We start from the raw sequence: 16489 nt of genomic DNA, 5'->3' as shown, positions 1-16489 counted from the left end.
TGACTGAGAATTACTTAGGCAAATTGTCCCTTCAAACAGCTCCAGGTAAGAGGTTTTGGTATGTGGAAACTTACTTGTTAAGAGGTGTAAATTGTGTAACAATAAAAAAGGCCTTTTGCAAAGCCAGGGCAGCCCGTTCACCAGAAGCTCGCTCCCCTACTGCTTTTTTGCTAAGCCTAAATTTATCCTAGACTGGCCCATTTTCTTCCATGAACCCACACAGAACACTGACAGGCCTTGAACTCCACCTGCCTCTGCCTCCTGAGTGCTGGGATTAGAGGTGTGTGACACCACCACCCAGCAATTTTATTTTATTTTTAAGGATCTAATTTTGTAGATCTTTTTGGAAATGAAATTCAGAACTCTTTTTTTTTCTCTAGTGAAGCAGCAGCTTTACTGAGTAAATGTCACAATTTCACACCACGACATGTACGAACTTCAGGGACCACAAGGCAGAGGCTGGTCTGTGAAGGTGAGAGCCCTCCTCTGTACATGCCATCCCTAGCTTGCTCATTCCTTCCCTAGAGGCTTGCACAGCAGGGCACCAAGCATTTGAAGCAATTCCATGGTGGTTTCTCTGGTCCGTGGCCATTTTTCATGTAGTCATTCATGCTGCAATCTCTTCATTCCAGCTGGAAGAGTATATCCTCCATAAAATAGAAAGAATACTCTGGGGAAACCCACAGAAGCAGCTGACCTGAACAAGGGGAGCTCATGGACCCCAGTCTGACAGCTGGGGAACTAGCATAGGACCAAACCAGGCCCCCTGAATGTGGGTGTCAGCTAGGAGGTCTGGGCAGTCTATAGGGCCTCTGGCAGTGGAACTAGTAGTTATTCCTAGTGTACAAATGGACTTTGGGAGCTGTTTCCCATGGAGGGATACTCTCTTAGCCTAGATACATGGGGGAGGGCCTAGGCTCTGCCTCAAATGACTTGATAGACTTTGATGATCCCTCATGGAAGACCTCAGCCTCCCTGGGGAGTGGATGGGGGATGTGATGGGGGGGTCAGTGGGTGGTGGGAGGGAGAGGGACTGGGATTGATATGTAAAATAAGATTATTTCTAATTTAAATAAAATTTATAAAAGTAATATAGATGCAAAAAAAAAACCCAACAGAAAAGAGGAGATGATGGGAGATGCCATTCTGTAAATCTGTCTCTTATTGGTTGTTGAATAAAGCACTGTTGGCCAATAGGGAAGCAAGATAGGTGGGACTAGGAGTCAAGGAGGACTCTGGGAAGGAGAAACACAGGGAGTCATCATGTAGCTGCCATAGGGGAAGAAGTCCGGACCCTTTTCTCCGGTAAGAGAAATACTTAGATTAACAATTATGGAGTAAATATTTAAGTCAGAGCTAGCCAATAAGAAACAAGCAAGGCCAACAGCTTCATAATTAATACAGTGTCTTGTGTGTTATTTGGGGACTACAACGTATCAGAGCCCAGGCAACTGGTGGGGAAAAACCAAAGTGGCTGGCAAGGAAAAGGCTTCACTCAACAAATATTTGTAAATGGAATCCAAGAACACATCAAAAAAGACCATCCACCTTGATCAAACTGGTTTTATTCTAGAGATACAGGCATGGTTGAACATATGAAAGTCAGTCAATGCAATTCACTATGTAAACAAATGGAAAGAAAAACCACATAATCATCTCATTAGATGCTAAAAAGCCTTTTCCAATATCTAACACCCCCTTGATGATAAAAGTCTTGGAGAGAATAGGGATGCAAGGGACAATCTAAGCATAATTAAGGCAATTTACAGCAAGCCTATAGCCAATATAAAATTAATGGAGAGAAGCTCAAAGGGATTCCACTAAAATCAGGAACAAGATAAGGCTGCCCACTCTCTCCATCTTATCTATTCAATGTAGTGACTGACGTTCTAGCTAGAGCAATAGGAAAACTCACAGAGGTCAAGGGGATATAAATTGGAAAGGAAGAATTCTAAGTACCATTATTTGCAGGTGATATGACGGTATACATTAAGTGACCCTGGAAAGTCTATCAGGGAGCTCCCACAACTGATACACACCTTCAGCAACGTGGCTGGATACAAGACTGACTGAAAAAAAAATCAGCAATCCTCCCATATACAAATGACAAATGGACCAAGAAATAAATCAGGGAAACAAGACATACTATCTGGCCGGTTGTTTCTCCAAGTATCCAGACTCCTCCTCACAACGTTGAAATAGCAAATGAACTCTCACACGGCTTTGGGGTTGAGCATCCCCGGTCCCCTCCCATCCCCTGCATGCCTGCCTCACACAGACTGGGATTATATTCCACCCCCCCCCCCCGCCCGCCGGAGTCCCATGTGATTGCTGACTCAGCCAATCAAAGCCAGGGCAGGGGATGGAGGCATAGCTGTGGATCTAGAGAGTCTGGATTTTACGGCTCCTATCAGACGCAGCTGGGCCAGATCCCTCTGCCTAGTCAGCCTCTGAAGAGCTGAGTCTGTTGAGTGCACCTGTTCAGTCTGTATACTTCCCAGGTAAGTGACTCAAGCTAGGGGGTGTTGCTGGATTTTCTTGTCCCGCCAGGTCCCTCCAGGTTCCGACATCGCTTGAGCCCCAAATAAGCACACAAAGACTTTTATCAATTATCAAGCCATTGGCAGATGGCTTGGGCTTCTTATTGGCTAGGCCTCTCTAAATTATTAACCCGTATCTGTTCAGTCTATGAATTTCCACGAGGCTGTGGCTTACCCGTAATCCAGCGTGTTACTCCTTTGGCAGCATGATGTCTGTACGGCGCCTCCCTCTCCCCAGTATTCTCCTCATCCCCCAGCTTCACATATCTTTCTGCCTGGCCCAGTGTTTTATTCATCAACCAATAAGAGAAACGTATATACAGAAGACCATCCCCCATCAAGTCGGGGGCACTTTGGGAACTGTGAAGAAGACTAGACCCTTGCAAGGAAGGCCCCACACAAGTACGGAGACATTTCCTTTTCCTCAGCTATACTGTGCAGGGAAGTGGAGGAGGGTGAGGAACACAAGGAGGTAACCACATCCCACAAGAGTCCAAGACTATGTTCGATCCTAGTTAGTGAAAATCCAGGCCTGGCCTCCCTGAATACTGAATGCATGTGTCTTTATTCCTGTGACAAAGGGGATCATCCCCTTATATATCAGTGTAGCTGGAGTTTTCCTGTGTCCCAGAAGCTTCTCCCAAATACTCAGACTGAATCTAATGACTGCAAATGTTTGGCTGATAGCTCAGGCTTATTACTAACTAGCTCTTGTAACTTAAATGAACCCGTTTCTATTAATCTACAATCTGCCACGTGGAATTGCCTCTCTTTCATCTTGCATCTGTTGTTTCCTCTCTGCATCTCACCGGCAAATCCTCTGACTCTTCCCTTCTTCTTCCCAGTGTCCTTAGTCTGGTTCTCCTACCTCATCTTATCCTGTATGGCTATTGGCCAGTCAATTTCTTTATTAAACCAATCACAGTGACATATACTCTCACAGTGTAAAGGATCATTCCATGTTTCAGTACCAGATAGATTCCTCTGGTATCAGCTAGCATGCTTAGAGGGCATTAGCAAGTAGCTAGCATGCTCCTGCCCTAACCCTAGCTGGAGTTTTTCCAGAAGTACAGAACAAGGCCAGAGCTCAGAATCCTGGAAGTGGCCGCTTTTGTGTTCTACCTATAGTGGTGGCTCTAGCTGTCAGTGGCTTGATGTTATGATCCCTTCCTCTTTGCAGCAGTGGGTGGGGATTTGGGGGACACATACTCAAGTGTGGGGCAAAAAAGATTGATAGTTGTCCTCAAGAGACTCTAGAAATGACAGTCCAGAAAGCTTTCATCCAAAGGGGGAAGGTTCTAAGATCCATCTCATCTCATCTCATCTATTAGGCAAGAAGAGAGGAGCAGGTAGCCCCCGGCTCTTGGGTTTCCCTTTGCCTGTACATGACATCAGATCCACTTTAGTGGCATCTCACTTCAGTGAACTCAGTATGAATACTGCAGATCTTTTTTGTTATCTGTGTTTTTAAGTTTTACCCCCAAATTGATACAAAAAAATCTCATGTCATGAAGGTTCTTCCTATACCTTTGCTTATGGGAAAAATGACCCTACTTGTTCACATGAACAAGAACCTCTTTCCAGCAAGTCAAGACACTGAGAGGAAAATACCTTCAGTTTCCTCTGTGTCCTCTCCGTGTATGAGATACCCATGCAGGAATCTTTAAGGTAGCTCGTCAGACATCAGAGCAGCAGACCTTCATTCGAGAGGAGTATGCCCTGTGCCTGGGAAGGAGGAATCTTATACAGACAGGGCAGAGCAATCTGAACATATGAAACCTGGCTGTCTTTCCCCACTTGAAATGTCTCACATTTCTGTACAGATGTCCTTTCCCCATCAAACTTAAGCTTATGTACAGTTTTCTCTGAGCCTTTGGATCTTCATTCCTCAGGACAGTTCTGCCAGGTAAACTGTGATCAAATGAATGTACTATGCTTTTTGATTCTTAATCTTTCTGTTGTTGCATAGGGTCAGTCAGCCATGACCACCACCATAGACTTGTATGTCCCAGATTTTGATCCTATGAGTTCTAAATTCAGGGGAAATAATGGAAGGCAGTTAAACAAAAATGGTGGAAGGTATTATCCACTCAATTTCTGTAAAAGAATGCAACATAAAACTGTAGTGTTCCTAGCCATTTCTGACTCTTATTTCTATTCTCCAGTCCCAATGTCTATGCAACACTACTGTTTTGATAGCTAATCTTTAAAGCAGTCACATTTCAGCTGAATGGCTGGCTGATCCTCACTCTGTGTTTAGCAGAATGCAGTTGGTAAACCTCCCCAGTTCCCAGGTAGAATAAAGGATCTGGGAAAGTGTATTCTCTTGTCCATTTCTAGAGACATTTTTTTATTCTCACAGTAAAACAGGATAATTATCCAGTCTCTGTGGGACACTATAAATGTGTTTGGTGGTTAAGGCCTTGACATCTTTCTTAATGTTCCATCCTCTATCAAAGTGTGTGAATTCACTAAACTGAGAATCATTTATTTTTTCCGAGACAGGGTTTCTCTGTGGCTTTGGAGCCTGTCCTGGAACTCGCTATGTAGACTAGGCTGGCCTCAAACTCACAGAGATCCACCTGCCTCTACCTCCTTAGTGCTGGGATTAAAAGTGTGCCCCACCAACCCCAGGCCCCAGGAATCATTCTTTAGGAAAATAATTATCCTGTAAAGATAATTTGAAAAGTACTTTATACTTTATAATGGTTTAATGAAATGGTTTTCGAAACCCCTTGTGAGATAAAGGAACACATTATAAATTCACCATACAATTGAAAGCATGAGTTGTTTCCATGTCTTTAGGCAAGCAATTTGAACACCCGGCTTCTGATCTCCCAGCAGTAAAGTGTACACACATCTTATCACTGATATGAAACACATTAAAACTGGAAGTACTTTGTAGCTGCCAGGTGTGTGATAGGGGTACTTGTGATGCCATAGAAACTTCCTAATGCAAATGTTATGCCAAAGAACACAAAAGGGAAGGAGGTGGGGGGGGGGAAGGGACAAGGTCGTGCCCTCGAGGAAACATTTTGTTTTCCTGACAGCCACTAGCCGTATGAACTGCTAATAAATTGGGGTCACTGTTTAGGTCAAGTAGGATGCCTATGTGCGCCGATGGCCCCTTAAGAGTCACAGACAGGTGTCGTTGCTTATGTCCTCTTTCCATTTGGATGCTCTCAAATGTAAGAATGAACAAAAGATAGAAAGCAGGAAGAAACAATCTGATGTAAGGACAGGGAACGCCATCTTGGTTTGACCTCCATTTCCATTGAAATCTCTTTCATTAAGGGCTGTTAGCTGGAAATCATGGCCTCCATTTCCATTGAAATCTTTTTCCCTAAGGGCTGCTGTTAGCTGGAAATCACCGCATAAAAGTCTTCTCATGGTAATTTCAAGTGTGTTTTTCTTTTAGGATCTTTTAATGGAAATCTCCAAAATCTTGGCAGTATTTGTGGGATTTGGCTTTTCCTAGATTATTATTGTACTTGATAGCCACTTGTTGGCAAAGGCATGGCAAAGGCATGGCAAAGGCACTTTCCAAACCTTTAGAGTCTGTCTCTGGGGCCCTGAAGGAGCCTGGGAGCTTTTCTCAGCATCTCTCATGTGGGAAGACCGTCTACTCCACCCTCTTTGCCATGCCACTAGTCTGTTGGGGAAGTCCTTTGTCAATAAAGCACTGTTGAGCCAATAGGGAACCAAGATAGGAGGGACTAGGAGTCCAGAAGGACTCTGGGTAGGGGAAACATAAGAGAGTCAAGATGTAACGCCATGGGGTAGGAAGCCCGGAACTATTCTCTGGTAAGAAACACACTTAGATTAACAATTATGGGGTAATTACTTAAGTCAGAGCTAGCCAGTAAGAAACAAGCAAGGCCAACAGCTTCATAATTAATATAGCCTCCTGTGCGTTTATTTGGGACTGATGCGGCTCTAGAACCAGGCTGATGGGAAGGCTCCTATCAAAGAAAAAGCTTCCCTTTACACTAGTCATTGCACAGCTCCATGCTGAGTGACAGTGGCTTTCCTCTGCCTGTGCAGTCCAAGTAGCAGCAGCCTTGGACCCCCACACAAGTACAATAAATGCTCAAGAAGTCGAAACCATTGGGTGTGCTTGTCTGGGTCTCATGTTTGTGTGCACAGCCCCAGCTGTTTATCAGCTGCTTTCTTTGTCTCCCTTGTATTCTGTGAGGCTCTACGTTCAGCATCTTCCCTCTGCAGACACTGGTGTGTGCTGGTTCAGGATAAAGATGCTGACAAACGGCCCCAGGACACAGATGAATCCTGCGGCTGACAAAGCTGAAGTCCAGAGCTTTATGCATAAAACTTCACCATGAAGATAACGCTTCACACTCAGATGGTGCGGCGTTCTGCCTGCCGGTGCTCAGCCACTGTCTCCAGACCCCCAAAGGGTCAGGTGGCCAGGGAAAGGTGAAGGAGGTGAATGTAAAGTGACAAACAACCAAATCTAATCAAACAACCACCTTGAAGGGACACAAACAGCAGGCAGGGACCGCTACCCTCAAAAGCACGTATTGTTCAGATGCTGGGTCAATGACTGGATTGTCAAATTCACTCTCATATTAAAAGGACAACAGCTCCCGACCTTCTGACCTCTACCCTAACAGAGGGGGAAAAAAGCGTCCTTGCTTGTTTAACCACACTGTAAACCTTGAGGTTGTGTTATTTACTGGAAGAACCTGTTTCTAGTTGTGGTGTGGCTCAGCCCCGGCACACACCTTGAATCAAAAAGCTTCCTGCTTTAATATTGTAAAAAGACAAACCCCAGACCAAACCATATAAACAACACCCCTCCCCCCACACACAGTAAAATCACAAAACACAGCACGAAGGTCTGCAGGGGGCAGAGGTACAGTGGGAAAGAGGGATGGGTGACGGGTGTGAAAAGGAGATCAGGAGGGCGGAAGTGAGAAATCAGAAAATTCACTGTATATGTGCCCAAAACTGTTAGATAATACATTCACTACAAAATTGGAAAAAGAAAAAAAAAAGACCTCCGAAACAATATTCTTACTTGTTTGTTTATAAACAGAGTCATTCACTAGTCCTGGACCATTGGAATTGGAGCAGCTGGTGGCGATGAGATGAGCAGACAGGTGGGCAAATGGTGAGATCCAGAATGCAAACGTGTGTGTGTGTGTGTGTGTGTGTGTGTGTGTGTGTGTGTGTGTGTGAGACTGGCACAGCCTGGAATCAGTCCTGTCTCTGGGAAGACCTTCCTGGAGGTGTTGTCTTGTAAGTTCTTGTAAGCTGTTGACAGGAGGTAGCGATTTAAGAACAATATAAGCCCACCCCCCTTTACTCCCAAGTCTACATAATCACCATGAGTATAATGAAAAAACTGAATAAGGTTGAGATTTTTTTTTCCATCAATGATGTCACAGTGAACGACATTTGTATAATTAGGGTACTGGCTCCTTCCATCTGGGTCTACATGCATTCCACCCTGTAAAAGCCGCCACGCCTCTCTCAGGGTTCTTCTCTGGCTTCTCTAAACTGTGGGATGGTTTTCTCTGTTGCCTTGTGGAGATTAAACCATTTTTTTTTCTGATGAGAAAGTGAAAGCCGGTTTGACAGAGGAAGCCATGCTGAAGAAACAAAACCGGGAACTCGGAGACCTGCCAGGTTGAAAGTGCAATGCAGCTCCGGGCCCCCTCTCATATGTGCTTACAAGGCTCAGTGGCTGCTGGAGAGAACTCAGTGAGTCGGAAGACCCCACCAGTGAGCAAGTCAGTAAAAGACCGTGTAGGCAAGTCAGGGCTTAGCCAACTGGCCTACAAGGTGATAGCGGCCCATTGCCTATCTCTGTAACCAAAATGCATTAGTGTAGAGTGCAGCCTTCCCTGCCATCTGCCTGGGCCCTGCCACAGTTGCAGTCCCCAAATAACACACAGGACGCTATATTAATTATGAAGCTGTTGGCCGTTTGCTTGTTTCTTACTGGCTAGCTCTGACTTAAGTATTTAACCCATAATTGTTAATATTTAATTTCTCTTACCGGAGAAAGGGTTCAGACCTCTTACTCTTCTGGCGGCTACATTGTGTCCGACTCTGCCCCTCTTTCCCAGAATCCTCCTTGACTCCTAGTCCCACTTATCTTGCTTCCCTATTGCCCTATTGGCCAACAGTGCTTTATTCAATAAGAGACAGATTTACAGAATTGCATCTCCCATCACATTAGGATGAGGCCACATCTATTCCTCCCTCCCTCCCTCCCTCCCTCCCTCCCTCCCTCCCTCCCTCCCTCCCTCCCTCCCTCCCTCCCTCCCTGTGTGTGTGTGTGTGTGTGTGTGTGTGTGAGATGGTTAGGAACCGGGCAGGGTGAGGTAGGTGCATCAAGGACCTTCTAGCCCTTTACAGGAGTGTCTGCTGCCTCCTAGTGTACGTGCTTGGTATGGCATCGAATAAGAATGGTGTGAGAGGCTGAAGCTGACCACTGAAGGAAGGAGCCTGTCAGAGAAAGCCCAGGGGGTGGTAGAGGGAATCGCGTATGCAAATGGGCTGAGGAAAAGAGTTGGTTTTATCCAAGGAGACAGACAAGAAAAGGTAGTGGCTGGGCCAGAGTGAGAGCCGGGTCTTGGTGGTGTAAGCGAGTCCTTGGTACATGATAGGATTAGGCAGGGTGCAGCTCACAGGCCCGGGGAATGGGTTGATTTGACTCAGGTTGAACAAGTAGTTTCCTATGGTGCCTCCGTCTACAATATCAGGGTCAGGAGAAGAAGCAGGGGGACCTGGTAGCATTAGATGTCGGCGACCAGATAAAGGATGCTGGGATTTGGCCGTGTTTATGCAGTCTCTGTTACTATCTGAGTCTTGGGCAAGAAAACAAATGGAGACTTGTTAAGAGAAGCTTTTTCTTTTGCTAGCCGCTTTGGTTTATCCCCCGCCAGTCGCCTGGGCTCTGCCGCGCGAGCCTGGTTCTAGATCCGCATGAGTCCCAAATAAACACACAGGAGGCTATATTAATTATGAAGCTGTTGGCCTTGTTTATCTCTTACTGGCTAGCTCTGCATTAAGTAATTACCCCATAATTGTTAATCTAAGTATGTTTCTTACCGGAGAATAGTTCCCGGCGTCCTACCCCCATGGCGTCCCATGTTGACTCTCTTGTGTTTCCCCTTCCCAGAATCCTCCTCGACTACTAGTCCCTCCTATCTAGGTTTTCTATTGGCCAGACAGTACTTTATTGACAAATGCACAGGCAAATAACAGGACTTCCCCAACAGAGACTAACATTCCCACACAGGTATTTAAAGGAAGCCATTAACGCTCACTAGCGAGGGAGCAGAGCCTGTCCTCTGAGTCTGCCTTAATGACCTCCTGGCTGGTTCCAGACCTACACACCACCCAGAGCAGAAAGTTGTACTCTCTTTCCAGCCTGGGCTCAGCCAAACTGAGGAAGACTGGTGTACACATTCACGTCCAGTGTGCATCCCAGGCACACACATATACCAAGAGGACAGAATCTAGAGAATGTCTTAAGGCCGCAGAAAGCATCTAGTGAGCATGGTGTCCAGGATTTCCACCCTCCAGGGCTGTTTGGGAGATAAGTTCCTGTTCAGGGGATTCAGACTCTGATCGGGCTGGGTTTGTGGCCAGCCTTAGGGCACTTTCTCCTAGGTATCATTGGAGGGATTCTGTGCTACTCTCCAAAGAAAAAAAATAATAACTTGAGTCACATTCCGGAAATAGACCCTTCCAGGTCAGAGAGCGCAGACCTGTACATGGATGAAAGTTTTCTCAGGAGATTGACGGACGCGTCTGCTCTCGAGTGCCATCTAGTGGCGCTAAGCGTGTCTGCAGTTCCTAGTTGCCGACCCAGATTTTCTACTTCCAGAATTCCTCCGTTTGTGTTTCCTTTATTGCTTTTATTTCTATTTTCAAGTCTTGAACAGTTTTACTCACTTCCCTTTTTCTTGGATTTCCTTAATGTATTTATTGACTTCTTCCATCTTTTTTGTTTTGTTTTGTTTGCCTTTTCCTCAGTTTCCTTAAGAGATTTACTCACTTCTTGGCCAAGAATCTCTTTTCACTAAAGGGGGAAAATTAAATTAAAATGTAATGTCCATCTTCTTTCTGTCTTGATCACAGTGACTTTTTTTTGTTTGTCAAACATGTAATTCATTCTTGGAGACAGAGTGAGTATAGTACTCATGTTCTAGGAGAAAAAGTGGGTGAATCCTGCTATCACACCCCAGTCCCTCCTTAATTCATAGAGTCAAATCTGTCACAGCAACACCCCAGTGCCAGTGTCAATTTCTCCTTAATTTTTATTGCTGCAAAAAAACATTATGACCAAAAACCAACCTGAGGAAAGAAAGGGCTTATTTCATCTTCTAATTCCCAAATGGCAGTTCATCATGGAGTGTAACCTGTAACCTGTAGTCTTCCTGCCAGCCGCCTGGATACCGCAGCTGTCTCAGCCCCCAAATAACACATGAGACACTATATCAGTTATGAAGCTGTTGGCTGTTTGCTATGGTTTCTTATCGGCTAGCTCTGACTTAATTGTTAACCCATAACTGGCTAATCTGAGTATTTCCACGTGGTCTTCTCTGGACCTCTTACTTCTCCGGCGTCCTACATTGTGATTGACTGTGCCTCTCTTTCCCAGAGTCCTAGTCCCACCTATCTTACTTCCCTATTGGCCAACAGTGCTTTATTTAATCAACCAATAAGACGAACACAGAAGGATTTCCCCCAGCAATGGAAGTCAAGGTAGGAACTCTAGGCAGGAACCTGGAGACAGGACTACAGTGCATTTCATGGAAGACCAGGGATATCACAGCTCAAAGGGGTCTGGGAACTTCCACTTCAATCATCAGTAAAGAAAAAGTCCACAGACTTCAGGATCAAACATCTAGTATGGGTGTGTGTATGTATCCCTACTGCATAGTAAAAGAAGCAGAAGCAGATCTTTCTCCAGGTTCCCTGTGGCTTAAATTAAGGTTTCTGGCTATGGAGGTGCCGACAGCCTTAACCTTAAGAGTATACTGATGGATAAAGTCACATGAATGGTCTTTCTTCTTCTGAGAGATGAAAGTTGTTGTTTTTTCCATATCAAAGAGTAAGTGTGCGATTGGCTTTGTAGTTGAAGGAAATGTCTCATTGACAGTGCCCTCTCCACAGGAGATAGCCCTTAGAGCTTGATAGGGGTTAACACTAACAGCCCAGATGGAGTGAAATCTGTATTCTATTATTGCGGAGGGACCAATCACCTAGTTGACAGCGTGAGAGAAATATAATCCCTTCAGGCTTTTTTTTTTGCAGTTTAGCTCATGTATGCCCCATGGGCAGCACTCACGTACCTGGAATAATATCCCCCAGACCTGTGAGTTTAACAACAAGCCAGCTAGTAGTATCTTCAATCCCGTGTTTTGAAATCGTAATGTCTAGAATTATCTACAAATGTCATCTACAAATAGGGATAAACTTGCCTTCTTTTTTCCTATTTCAATCCCTTTAATTTCCTTCTTTTGTTATGGCTCCAGCTAGTGCTTCTAGTACAATATTAAAATGGAGCGGGGATAATGGACATCTTTGTCTTGTTGCTGACTTCGGTGGAATTGCTTCAAGCTTTTCTCCATTTAAGATGATGTTGGTTCTGGGTTTCTAATACATAGCTTTTATCACTTTGTTACCTTTAGCCCTACATTCTCTAAGACTTTTATCATGAAGGGATCTCTGTCAAAGGACTTTTCTGCATCTATTGAGATGATCATGTGATTTTTGTATTTAAGTTCTCTTTTGTGGTTTATTTATAAACCTGTGTATGTTGAACCATTGCTGCATTTCAGGGACAAAGCTGAAGTGGTCATGGTGCATAATCGTTTTTGATGTGTGTCTGTATCCTCCTTGCAGCAATTTATTGAGTATTTTGAGTCTAGTTCACCAGGGATATTTGTCAGTAAGTTTTTTTTTCCTATTCCTTCCTCCTTCCTTCCCTCCCTCCCTCCCTCCCTCCGTCCCTCCCTCCCTCACTGCCTCCCTGTCATCTTCCCTCTCCCTCCCTTCCTTATTCCTTCTTCTTCTCCCCTCCTCTTTCTTCTGTTGTTATGTCTTTACCCGATTTTAGTATTAGAGTAAAAGTGGCCTTGTAGAGGAATTTGGAGTGTTTCCTCTTTTTTTTGAATAGTTTAAGAAGGATTGTCTGTAGACATTCTTCAAAAGTCTGGAAGAATTCTGCTAGGAATCCATCTGGACCTTGGATTTGTTTTCAATTGGAAAGCATTTTATTTATTTATTTATTTTTCTTGGCTTAATTTTGATGGTTTGGCTGAATCTGTAATTCATCCATTAAAAAAAAAAGGTTTTCCAACTTAATGCAGTAGTGGGTTTTGAAATATTCCAGACTCTGGTCAGATAAACAGGTAGGGTAACACCAGATCTTCACTTCCCCATCAGGTTCTCCAAATCCAATCTCATAGTCTCATCCCTAACTCTGCAGCAGACCATCTTCTGAGGCTTCCCCTGCCCCTGTCACCCTGATCTTCAGTGGATCATGAAGGTCTGACCCTCATAACCTCCTTCCAGACACTGACTGCTTTCTCTCATCCCCCCACTCCACCAGGTACTCCCTGGAAAAGCCATTCTTACCAGGGAAGCAGGCCGGGTAACTACAGACCTTCATCTCTTTCTGCCCCCATTAGTAGGGAACTAACTGAGCAAATCATAGTTGAATACTGCTTTTCTTCCTCTTGTGAAGTGCCCCCCACTGCCCCTAGCCTATCCACATTTATAAGTCTTAGGTCCCAATACCCTGAAACACATTTTACCTGGAATTCCCAGTGCCCATTCTTTTGTTTTGTTTTGTTTTGTTTTGTTTTGTTTTGTTTTTTTGAGACAGGGTTTCTCTGTGGCCTTGGAGGCTGTCCTGGAACTCGCTCTGTAGACCAGGCTGGTCTCGAACTCCCCAGTGCCCATTCTTATCAAGTAACATACAGCCACCACACTATCTGAAGAACCAGAGAGAAAACAGAAATCCAGGAACAAAACATCCCCTCCTCAACAAAGACAGACAAGATATTAACATTTAGAGTTACAAACTCCCCAATCCTAGATGCTTAGACACCACCCTATAAAATCACAATCAATAACGGTCAGCACGATATCACAATATGTCTCTGTCACAGCAGGCCCTGAATATTCCAACATAGCTGAATCCCAACAAAGAGACATTAAAACAGCCTTTATGAATGGTAGAGGTTCTTAAAGAGGAAAAGAATAAATCCCTTAAAGAAAGCTATGAAAATAAAAAAACAACAATAAAAAGTGAAAGGAGATGAATAAAACCACCCAAGACCTTAATGTGGAAATAGCATCAATAAAGAAAACAAAAATAAAATATTTAGGAACCTCAAGAAAAACATAGCTTTGCAGCCTGTCCTGGAACTTTCTAAGTAGACCAGGCTGGCCTTGAACTCACAGAGATCAACCTGTCTCTGCCTCCCGAGTGCTGGGATTAAAGGTGCGCACCACTACTTCCTGGCAAGAGTTGGTTCTTTGAGAAAAAAAAATCAATGAGTGACAAACATTATCAAACATGACTAAAAGGCAAATTAACAAAATTATAAATGAAAAGCACAACATAACAAGAGTCACAGAGGAAATATAGAGAATCATAGGACATAGCTTAAAAACCTGTACTCCAAAAATCTGGAAAATATAAAAGAAATGGATAATTTTTTTTAATGCACACTACTTACCAAAATTAAATCAAGACTGTAGTATAAATTCTAATTGGTTTTAATAATAATAAAAATACAGAGTCGGATATAGGGGTTAATGCTGACAGTTTATGCTGGAAAGGATGTGGAGAAAGGGGAGCACTTCTCCACTGCTGGTGGGAGTGCAAACTTGTACAGCCACTTTGGAAATCAGTATAGAGGTTCCTCAGGAAAATGGGAATCAGTCTATCACAAGACCCAGCAACTCTACTCTTAGGCATGTATCCAAAAGATGCCTATTCATACAACAAGGACATCTGTTCAACTATATTCATTGCAACATTATTTGTAATAACCAGAACCTGGAAGCAACCTAGATGCCCCTCAACTGAAGAATGGATACAGAAAACGTGATACATTTACACAGAGTACTACTCAGTGGAAGAAAAAAATGGAATCTTGAAATTCGCGGGCAAAGTGGTGGAACTAGAAGAAATAATCCTGAGTGAGGTAACCCAGTCACAAAAAGACAAAGAAGGTATGTACTCACTCTTATATGGATTTCAGACATAGAGCAAAGGATCACCAGCTTATAATCCACACCGCCAGAAAAGCTAGGACCCTGAGAGAGACATATAGGGTCCTCCAGAGAAGAGGAAAGGGACAAGATCTCCAGAGGTAATTGGGAGCATGGGGGAAGGGAAGAGGGAGCTAGGAGAGAAGGGAAGAAGAGGAGAGGAGAGGAGGACATGAGGGAGCAGGAAGATTGAGGGGGGGTTCCAATAGAGGAGATCAAGAAAAGAGATACCATAATAGATGGACCCATTATAGGTTTAAAGAGAAATGTGGCACTAGGGAAATGTCCAGAGATCTACAAGGATGACCCCAACTAACAATCTAAGCAATAGTAGAGAAGCTACCTCAAATGCCCTTCTCCGATAATGGGATTGATGACTACTTTATATGCCATCTTAGAGCCTCATCTGGTAACTGATGAAAGCAGAAACAAATACTCACAGCTAAACACTGAGCTGAACTCTGGAATCCAGCTGCAGAGAGGGAGGGGTGACAAGCAAAGGGGTCAAGACCAGGCTGGGAAAACCCACAGAAACAGCTGACCTGAACAAGGGGGAGCTCATGGGCCTCAGACTGATACCTGGGAAACCACATAGGACTGAACCAGCCCCCGTGAATGTGGGTGTCAGTTAGGCCTGGGCATTCTATGGGGCCTCTAGTAGTGGATCAGTATTTATCCCTAGTATACAAATGGACTTTGGGAGCCTATTCCACATAGAGGGATACTCTCTCAGCCTAGACACATGTGGGAGGGCCTAGGATCTGCTCCAAATGATGTGACAGACTTTGACCTCACCCTGGTGGATTTTGCCTGTGATAAATATGAAATGATCTTCTTCATCTCTTTCGATTAATTTTAGCTTGAAATCTAGTTGTTAGATATTAGGATAGCTATACCAGCTTGTTTCTAGAATCCATTTGATTGGAAAATCTTATCCCAACCCTTTACTCTGAAGGGGTTTGAAGTTGAAGTATGTTTCCTGTATTCGGCAGAAGGGTGGATTCTGTCTTTGTATTCATTCTGTTGCCTGTGTCTTTTTATAGGCAAGTTAAGGCCCTTAATATTGAGGGAAATTAAGGGCCATTGAGTGTTAATTCTTGTTTGCTTTGTATTTGTTGTTGGTGGTAGTGCGTGTGGATTTACCCTGCTTTTTCTTTTGGCTTTTGGTAAAGTGGGATTACCTATTGCCTATGCTTTTCTGGTTGTAGTTAACTTCTTTAGGATGGAGTTCTTTCAGTACTTTCTGTAGGGCTGGATTAGTGCATATGCATTGTTTAAATCTGGTTATGTCATGGAATATCTTGTTTTCTCTATCTATAGCTATTGAAAGCTTTACTGTGTATAGTAGTTTTGGCTGGCATCCATGGTCTCTTAGTATTGATAGAATATCTATCCAGGACCTTCGGGCTTTCAGAGTTTCCATGGAGAAGTCAGGTGTAATTCTGAAAGGTTTGCCTTCATATGTTACTTGGCATTTTTCCTTTGCTGCTCTTAATATTCTTTCTTTATTCTGTATGTATGGCGTTTTGATTATTATGTGGCGAGGGGACTTTTTTTGTGGTCCACTCTATTTGGTGTTCTATAAGCTTCTTGTGCTTTCATTGGCATGTTTTTCTTTAGGTTGGCAAAGTTTTTTTTCTATGATGTTGAATATGTTTTCTGCACCTTTGAGTTGTGTTTCT

Source organism: Mesocricetus auratus, unplaced genomic scaffold, assembly GCF_017639785.1.
Source record: "Mesocricetus auratus isolate SY011 unplaced genomic scaffold, BCM_Maur_2.0 Super-Scaffold_100013, whole genome shotgun sequence".
NCBI lineage: Eukaryota > Metazoa > Chordata > Mammalia > Rodentia > Cricetidae > Mesocricetus > Mesocricetus auratus.
This window is presented reverse-complemented; position numbering follows the sequence as displayed.